General features: G+C 34.4%; 1 pseudogene; it reads left to right on the forward strand.

Moving 5' to 3' along the window:
• The first annotated feature begins 942 nt into the window (after nucleotides 1–942).
• Nucleotides 943–2,789, forward strand: LOC124887186 (annotated as a pseudogene).
• Nucleotides 2,790–9,751: the final 6,962 nt, after the last annotated feature.

A 9,751-nucleotide genomic window follows, 5' to 3' on the forward strand; every position in this document is an offset into this window, starting at 1 on the left:
GGAATTTTGAAGACTTCTTATTGTTTAGGATGATTTTAGGGTTATAAAATGGGTTTGGGAAGTTTTACGTCAGAGAAGTATGCTATGCACCGCGCAGCCCAATGCAGAGGCAAACCAGTGATCTCCTGGCTTGAGCTTCGCTCTGCACTGCTCAACGCTCAGCTGGGATGCTGGCTCACTAAAATGTCCATAAATTTTTGCTTGGAAAGAAGATTCAAAAACTTTTAATTTGGTAGGTAGTAGTCCACCTAACTCTAAATCATTACATTCTATGATTAATGATCGTTGGAAGTTGATCCAAGTAAGAACGCTGACTAAAAGGCAATCGGTGGGAAAGTTCTCAATTCAACTTTGAGCTAGGAGATTTATATTACCTCAATTCATCTAAAAAAATGTTCCCGCACTAAAGAATGGGTATCACGTTATCTATAATACCATTGAACTCTTGCCTCTTGCATCTTTCAAGTCATAATCGGAAAGGCAAACGTGAATATAGTAGATAAGGCTCATACAAGTGTGGCTTCTCTTATGAGAACAATTGAATCTCTCTTGACATCCAATTCACTAATACAATCTCTAAATAGTGATCACAGAGAAGAACTTTGTGCTCTTCATGAAAAGATTAGTTCCCTGAAAGTAGTTGTCAAGAACTTTGAGAAAAACAATGTTTCTGGGGAAATGACAAACTTGGAAGTACAGATAAAAGAAATTCCAAATACTGTTTGTGAGGACATTGATCGTGTATGGAAAGAGTCAACCAAGATTCAAGATAAAGGAAAACAAGCATCAATGGAATCAACGGTTCAAGAGTTTCCAAGCTCATCAAAAGATATTCTGAATGTTGAGAACAATATGGTTGGACGTGCTGATCAAAAGTAATGATTGGTAGAAGATCTGACTAGAAGTTGCTCTGGTGAACCCAAAGTCATCCCGATTGTCGGGATGGGAGGCATAGGTAAAACAACCTTAGCAAACAAAGTTTACAACGATGCATGCATTCGTTCTCATTTTGATGTTCGTGCCTGGGCTACTGTTTCTCAACAACACAATGTAAAGGAAATTTTGTTGAGCCTTCTGCGATCTACTAAAGGTGGTGTTAGGGTTTTTGCCCTGATTTTCTTACCAAATTTAAGTTTTACTTTTTCTTTTAAGGAAAATAAAAGTAACCATACATACTTTTACTTTTTCTGAAAGAAAAATATAAAACTTTTCCATATTTGGCAAACCTCTTTCTTGGAGGAAAGGGTTTTGGGCATCTATAAATAGAAGACCCCTCTTCTCATACAATAACATAGTAGCATCCACAATGTAGTCATTTAAAGAGTCTCGTTTAGGGGGAGATTTTCTCCCAATAGTTTTTAATATTTTTTTATATTAGTTTTCAATATGTAGGTCACTTGACCAAATTACATCAATAATATATTTTTTAGTATATTTTTCTTTATCGTCTAAATTATCACTACGATAGTTTGCAACTAATAGCTTCAGCATGACACCCTCTCAATTTCAAACCCAACAAGTGGTATCAGAGCTTACGGTTCAATGGTCCAATGATGTGGTGAGACGAGATTAAACAGGTTCAAAGCGGTTTCAAAATCAAGCTACAATAACTTGGATGATAATGAAGATTTTTGTCGAACTACATGTGGAGAACAAGTTTTAACCATATTTTCAACACTTTTGCTGCTGCATCTTTAAAAATAAAAATAAAATATTACTTTTAAACCAATTTTTAACCATGATATTTTAAATCTTATTTTTAACCATGGCAAGCAGGAGTTATGAAGATTATATCAACAACGACAAGCAGCAGTTATAAAGATTATATCAAGAACGAAGTCCATGCACATGATATGAAGAGAAGACGGATCAAGTGAAGAAAATCAACCCAAAAAGGAGAAATTTTTTAGGGCTTTTGCCCTGATATTCTTACGAAATTTAAATTTTACTTTTTCTTGTAAGGAAAATAAAAGTAACCATAAATACTTTTACTTTTCCTGAAAGAAAAAATATAAAACTTTTCCATATTTGGCAAACCTCTTTCTTGGAGGAAAGGGTTTTGGAAATCAATAAATAGAACCCTCTTCTCATACAATAACATAGTAGCATCCACAATGTAGTCATTTAAAGAGTCTCGTTTAGGGGGAGATTTTCTCCCAATAGTTTTTAATATTTTTTGATATTAGTTTTCAATATGTAGGTCACTTGACCAAATTACATCAATAATATGTTTTTTACTATGTTTTTCATTGTTGTCTGAATTATCACTATGATAGTTTGCAACTAATAGCTTCAGCATGATGCCCTCTCGATTTCGAACCCAACAAGTGGTACATTTGACATGAATGATGAGGCAGAGCTAGAAAACATGCTACGAAAGAGTTTAAAAGGGTAAGAGATACTTAATTGTATTGGATGACATGTGGAAAAATGAAGCATGGGATGTCGTGAGACTATGTTTTCCAAGTGAAAACAAGGGGAGTTCAATATTATTGACCACCCATAACAATGAAGTGGCTAGCTATGCTGATACAGAGAAATGGTATTTGCAGGTGGGCTTCATGGATCAAGATGAGAGTTGGAACCTTTTTAAAAGTGCATCATTTGCAAATGAAGCATTACCATACGAGTACGAGAATATTTGGAAACAAATCGTAGATGAATGTCAAGGGATACCACTAACTATCATCGTGGTTGTTGGGCTTCTCAAATCTAAAAGGGAAATACAAAATTGGACAAGTGTTGTGAAAGATGTCAAGTCATTTGTCACAAATGATCCTGATGAATGATGTTCATGTGTGCTTGGGTTAAGTTATAATCACTTGACCAATGATCTAAAAAGGTGTCTTCTATATTTTGGAATTTTTTCGGAAGAAACAGAGATTCCAGTGAAGCATTTGATGAGGATATGGATGGCTGAGGGATTCCTGAATTCAGAAAAAGACTTGGAAGGAGAGGCTGAGAAGTGTTTACAAGATCTTATCAATAGATGTCTAGTTCTCATCTACAAGAAAAGTCGAGATGAAACAAAAATTAGATCATGTAAGGTTCATGATCTAATATATGACCTGTTCTTGAGAGAAGTTCACAGGGGAAACATTCGTTCAAAATGCCAATCTATTTGTATTTTTGGTGGTTATTTTTCCACTGTTATTCACCAATCATGGCTTAATCCTTTCAAATTACTCAAAGTCTTGGACTTGACAGACAGTGTGATTTTTGTTTTCCCTATACAGATACTAATCCTCATTTGGTTGAGGTATCTCCAGAAATTTACAGGTTATGGAATCTGGAGACATTCATCGTTGAAGGGCCTAGTCGATCAGTTATAACTTTTCCTGAGGAAATTTGGAGACTAATGCAATTAAGGCATATCAAAGTGAGCGCATCATTTTATGTGCCAAATCCCCCAAGCATATCTGTTGACAAAGGGAGTCACATGGGTTCCCAAACATACAAACTTCTTCTTACTCATCTTGCAGTTGTTGCACGAAGGAGGTTATTTCAGGGATTCAGAATGTTAAAAAATTAGGAATCAGTGGAAACAATATTTGGGACTATTCGATTCACAAAAATCTTGTCTATCTGCAGCAACTTGAAATATTGAGTTTTATAAGTTGTTCTCGTATCCTTTTGGCAGTGACCAGTGCAAAAGCTTTTCCAGCAATGCTCAAGAAGTTAAAGTTGTACGACACTTGGCTTAGTTGGTCATACTTGGATGTCATAGCTGAGTTACCTAACCTTGAGGTGTTGAAGCTGATGTCTGATGCTTGTGATATCGGAAATTAGTATCCAAATGTTACTGGATTTAATCGATTGAAGTTTTTGCTAATTGAATTTAATAATCTCCGGTGCTGGAAAGCCACAAATGACAATTTTCCTGTCCTTGAACGTCTCATACTTAGAATTTGCCTTCATTTGGAAGAGATACCCATTGAGTTTGCAGAAATCAACACACTACAACGGATTGAGTTAACAAGATGTCTTCCCAAACTTGGGGAATCTGCTGCACGAATTCAACAAGAACAAGAAGATATCGGAAACAACCCGTGGATGTTCTTATCTCCAATCCATGTAAGTATATATATAGTATTTATCAAGGTTACACTTTGTTTCTCTTTTACACAAAAGTTATTTAGTTTTTCTCCATACACTTTCACAAAAATAACTTTGACAAAATTTGGTTAACTTCTACTTAAAATGTGAGAGAAATTAACAAGAGTATCCCTTATATTTTAAGGTAGTTCAAAATGGTCCGTTAAATATATTTTTGTGCAGTTTTGATACTTTAGTTTAAGCTTGATAAATGCGAGGACATTTAGCCTAATTGTTACTCACTCCATCCATCAATAGTAGTACCGTATTACCCTTTGAATCTAATAAATTTAATGCTTTGGAAAACACATTGGATAATGAATTGTGTTTAATGCTAAGAGTAAAATGGGTAAATTATCCATTGGTTTCTAATCAAAAGTATTATTGGATATTTATTTTTTGTATAGTGGACATGTTAAGATGGACTAGGGAGTAAATTTTACAAAATTTGTGAAAAAAAAAAAATTAATATGAACTCACATTCTTGTTTCGCTTCATAACATTGGTTTCTTTGTAACAATTCCTCTATCATATATATCACTTGTGTTGTTTTGGAGTCTTCCTCTTGAGTTTTAAAAAATATATGTTACTTTCAAGATTTAGTGTTAGAAATCTTTTATAAGTATATAAATACGCGAGGGACATCTCTACATAGTCGTTTTTTAGTAACATTTTAATAAATATATAATGATGTACTCATGAGCTAAATATTTTTGATATTTCTAGACTTTAATTGACATGATTTGATTGTAAAGGTGAGATTTTATATTTCTAACTTATATTACTTTGTTATAGTAAGACGCAAAGAATTCTTGATCTCGTCTAAGTATCGCGGCTTCTTCGAGCAGCATTTGGAAAAAAAGAAGACAAGGAGCGGACGAGCAACAAGAGCATTCAATCGGTTTCTATTCAATAATGGGAATTTGATTCGATAAATTTATGTTGTAATGTCTTCTAGCTTGTTGTGCTGTACTTTTGCTCCTTCATGGAGCAATTTCTGATGTGGGAACTGGATGATGATTCAGTTTAGACTTTAGTTTCGTGGTGTCGTATCATATTGTGTATGTTTGATGGTATATTCTTGGGGATCAACTCAATGAAATTCAAGAGAAGTAATAGAGTAACTTTTTGTTCTTGAATTGATTTCTGTGATCTATTTATTCGAAAGAAGAATTTAACGAAAAAGCATAAGTTCCCTCAACCTATAACCGAAATTCCAAGGACACACATTTCATTTTGGGAGGCACGAATATAGTTCTCTTACTTAATATGTTGATTGAAAGAGCTACTTAAAAATAAATTTACAAACTAGAATCTGCAAAGATTCATTGTTCGAGGGAGTTTCCTAAATATCTGTAAGGATTCATCGTTCGGGGGATTTCCCATTTCCTACTGATATATCAGAGACCTAGGTGAACATACTATTCAAAATTGTGTGTCAAATCCTTCAAAAGTTGTGGATTTAGGATAGATCCAAACATCATCCTAAGAAAACATTACTAAGTAAGCAAAGTGGAGCAAGGATTTTTAGTCTATGGGTTCTGAACCATAATCTTTTTTTGGGAGTTAAATATTTTCACATACTAAATAAGATAAAGCTACTGAGTTTTGCCAAATACGTTGAATCCCTTCCTCGAGAAAGAGTGAACCCAACCACTTCACGCTAAAGGTCATACTGATCTACGAACCACCCTTCTCTTTGATTTGTCCTTCTTGACCTCTCTTAAGACTTTCAATGATCATTTAGGTAGCATTAAGGCTGGATCTGTCCCTGTCAATAAGGACCATTTAGCACCGGCATAGCAACTGCAGAATGACCGTGATTAACAAGAATAATGCCTTACAAGCTCATTTGTTGTATCTCCCTCATTTGTTGATCATTTATGTGATGAGCTAAAGATATGGACCTTAGGCCTAACTCAATCCAAAAGCTAGCTGAAGAGGTGAGGATTGCCGGAGATCATATAAAGAGGCCAAATGCTCCTTAACCATGATAAAGACTAAAAAATTACCTGATCTGTTTCAAGCAACGTGTGGCTTCCAAGGAGATGTGATCTCTTTCATTTTGTAACATATTTTTGAGTTGATAGAATTTTTAGTAATATTACTAGTTGGGCATTACTAAAAGTTTGAGTTCATGAGCTCACAATGGTTAACACGATCGATCACTCATTTTATTTGGTAATGTTATTTATTAAATGAACGGAAATGTGCATTAATATAGTGATTCTCTTGTTTTAGTTTTATAAGCAATTACTGAAGGATTGAAGTTGAAGGATTTCACCATAGTTCTTACTATTTAAACTTTAAATTTACCATTACATTACCATGTTTTAGCATTATTCAAATAACGGGGGTCTATTTCTAGACTTCTTTGAACTGTTTATCTTAAGCAAAGGGTCTATCGGAAACATACTCTCTACCTCTAAGATAGAGGTAAGGTTTGCACACACTCTACCCTCTCTAGATCCAACTATGTCTATAAATATAACACCCCGTACTTTCGGGCTAGAATTTAGACCATCGTTCCTACGCGTATAGATCTGAACTAAATGATTCCATGTTAATATATGTGTAGTGATCACTCTTTTAGTGTGAGAAAATCTTTGAATATGAATTGAGGTCACAAAAATCCCCTAACTCAAAGACGAGTTGAAAACTTTCCCATCGATTGAGTTTTAGCGAGTGTCTAAACTTGGGTCAACTTCCATTGACCATAACTTTCTATATATAAAGAATTAGAGGGATACTATATATCAAATGAAAGGTATTCAAAGTAGCTTTCCAACGATATCAAATTTTCCTCAATCCAATAACCGAGAAAAAATTTATGAGCTTGCAAAGTGGAGTACGTCCCCTAGCAATCACCTAAAGCTACTGGAAGTGTTGTGCCATGGGCAATGCGTCGCCCAACCCATTTTGGGTGATGGGAATGTGACGCCCAGCCTATTTTAGGTGATGGAAAATGTGTGGCATTGCCTAGATTAGGCCATAGGCAATGCATCGTATGCCCTATGGCCCAAGGGTGTAAAAACATCGTTTTAAAGTCATTTTAAGGGCAACCAAGTCTTTTTACATCCCAAAACTGTCCCTAATCATCCTTAAATGAAATTAAGGTTATTAGTAAGGTTTTAAATCCCTTAAAATCCCTAATTCATCTTTCAAGAACACAGTAGGATAAAAACAACTTAGGGTTAAGCATTTAATCTCAAGGGATCAATTCTTCCCGAATTCTTCATCGATTAAGGGACGTGGGACTATGATAAACCTCATGGGCATGGATTTTACCATTTTTAAATTGTTTTAAAATATATGTATATATATATATATATATATATATATATATATATATATATATATTCACACGAATTTGGTTTCAAAATTTTGATGAATATGCATTGAGAATTTTATACCGTTACAAAGAAATTATAGAGATTGTGTTGTAGTGTTGTAAACTTGAAATACTTTCGTGTGATATTGTTATATTAATTTTGAGAAGTAAATGAGAGCATGAGACAGGTGATTTTCTCTTTTACTACAAATTTCATTGAATTTACTTGTTGTGAGTTGAATTTGCAAACTGTTGAAAGCTTGAGTTTGTTGATGGATTGTTACGGATGAATTCTATTGTTTTTCGTGAGATTATGAAAGAGTACTTTTACTTGTTTTATAATGATCATGATTTCCATTTGGAATGACTTTAAAGTGATTGGAAAGGATGATCACCGTAGAACATTTATTGAATAAAGAATGGCTTAATTTTCAACTGTTTTGAAATATGAACTTTCGTCAAAAGGTAGATATTTTGGGTAGTCAATAAACAACTTTTGAAGTAAGGTAAGGGCATTAGATATGTTGTGACGTGGTTTCCAAGAGTAGGTATTACGATACCCTATTTTGATGTGCCCTAAGATGTTAAGAAAGAAACAACTTTTTCAAAGAAGATATGGTTTAAAGAATCTAAAACAGGGCTTAACAGAGTTAAATGGTTACCCAAAGAAGGCACAAGTCAGACGAATCATTGACCAAAACCGTTATTTGCCAACACGGATTTATATTTCCCGAAAGGGAGATTGTTACGTTGGCGATGGACCTGTGACGTAGTAGATAAGCAGATACTCCAACCCTTGAGACAAACTTGGGTTGGGTGCTTGTCCGCCGAGTCAAGGGCGGATTCCATATAGCCCGTGGAATCATGGATTTGTAGGATATATCATCTAGCTCAGAAGTAAATGAAAGAGTAGAGTCGCGATTTGGAAAATTTGTCTTGAAAGATTCAGATTATGCCCATGCGTTTTTCAACTATGTTAAGGTAATATGTATCTTTTAAATTGCTCTCAACTATTTTGCATATAAATGTATTTTATTTTAGAATTGTTCTATGTACCAGTACATATGTGTTGACCCCTATATCTCAGGATCTGAGGCACAGTCCCACATTCCTATCCAGCAGTAGATCTGTGTATGTCAAAAGTTGCACTTGGTGAGTCTTCTCTATTCCGGAAGGCCTGATTTTCAGATTTTATTGCTTTTTTCATTATATGGCCTACTTGGGGCCTTGTCCCAGTTTTGTTGTAGATTTATGATGGATATTGAAATGTTACAGATTTCGCAGACGGTTGTCACATGTTTAGAATATTCAAAATTTCCTTTTCAAATTGTTCAAGTTTATGAGATTGACCATGGTTCTGTCATATGTTGTTTTCTACAAATTTTCTTATACTATATGAATATTGTGCATGATTACTAGATTTAGAAAAGCGTTCGGGCCTTCATGGTTCTGGATGCTCGTTAAGGCTAGGGCCACGGCTTGGGTCGTGACAATAAAGCACTACATTTTTTTTCAAAGTGCACCCTTTTTGCAGAGATAAAGGACCATTTATGTTCAACATTATATTGCAGGGACCTAAGTGAACCTACTATGTAAAGTTAAGGGACTGTTTGGGCTGATAAATTCTGCAGATATCATTTCTCAGCCACTCAAATTTTATCTTGTTTAGGTACTCTTTAGATTTTGTTCTTTACACATTTGTTTATTGTTACTCATAATATTGTCATTTCTTCAATTTTTTTTCTCAAATATCTCTTTCAGTGATTTTGAAGTTGTATGATCTGCCATTGAAAGGTTAGTTTCCCTTAATTACTCTCTCATTTGATTAAAGTTTTAGAGCAAAATAACACTTGTAGTGCCTTATCAATGTATAATTTAGCTCTTTGTACTATGTATAGTTATGTTGCTCGAACTCTTCAAAAATAATGGTGATTACGCATTGGATCCTTTAAAAGTTGTGTATTTTTTTAATGATCTGATACGGGTATGGCAACTTTTTAAAAGATCCCTAGCAACGTAGAAAACACTACCTAAGTAAGCAAAACAGAGTTTTGGACCACCATCTTTTTTGCATACTGAGAGTTAAATTATTTTTACGCATTAAGTGAGCTAAAGCTACTGCGTTTGGGACTAAAATCACTGTTACCCTTTGTTAGCTATGATTAAGGCAAATGCATTTCTTGATCTTATTTAGTTTATGCGTGCCTTTTCAATAAATCTGTGTATCTCGTTATTTGTAATACCATTGATCTCTTGCAACCCACAGCTTTCAGGTCATAACTAATAGTGCATTAGCATTAGTGGTTTAACAGTGTTGTAAAATTG

This window comes from Capsicum annuum, chromosome 9, assembly GCF_002878395.1.
Source record: "Capsicum annuum cultivar UCD-10X-F1 chromosome 9, UCD10Xv1.1, whole genome shotgun sequence".
NCBI lineage: Eukaryota > Viridiplantae > Streptophyta > Magnoliopsida > Solanales > Solanaceae > Capsicum > Capsicum annuum.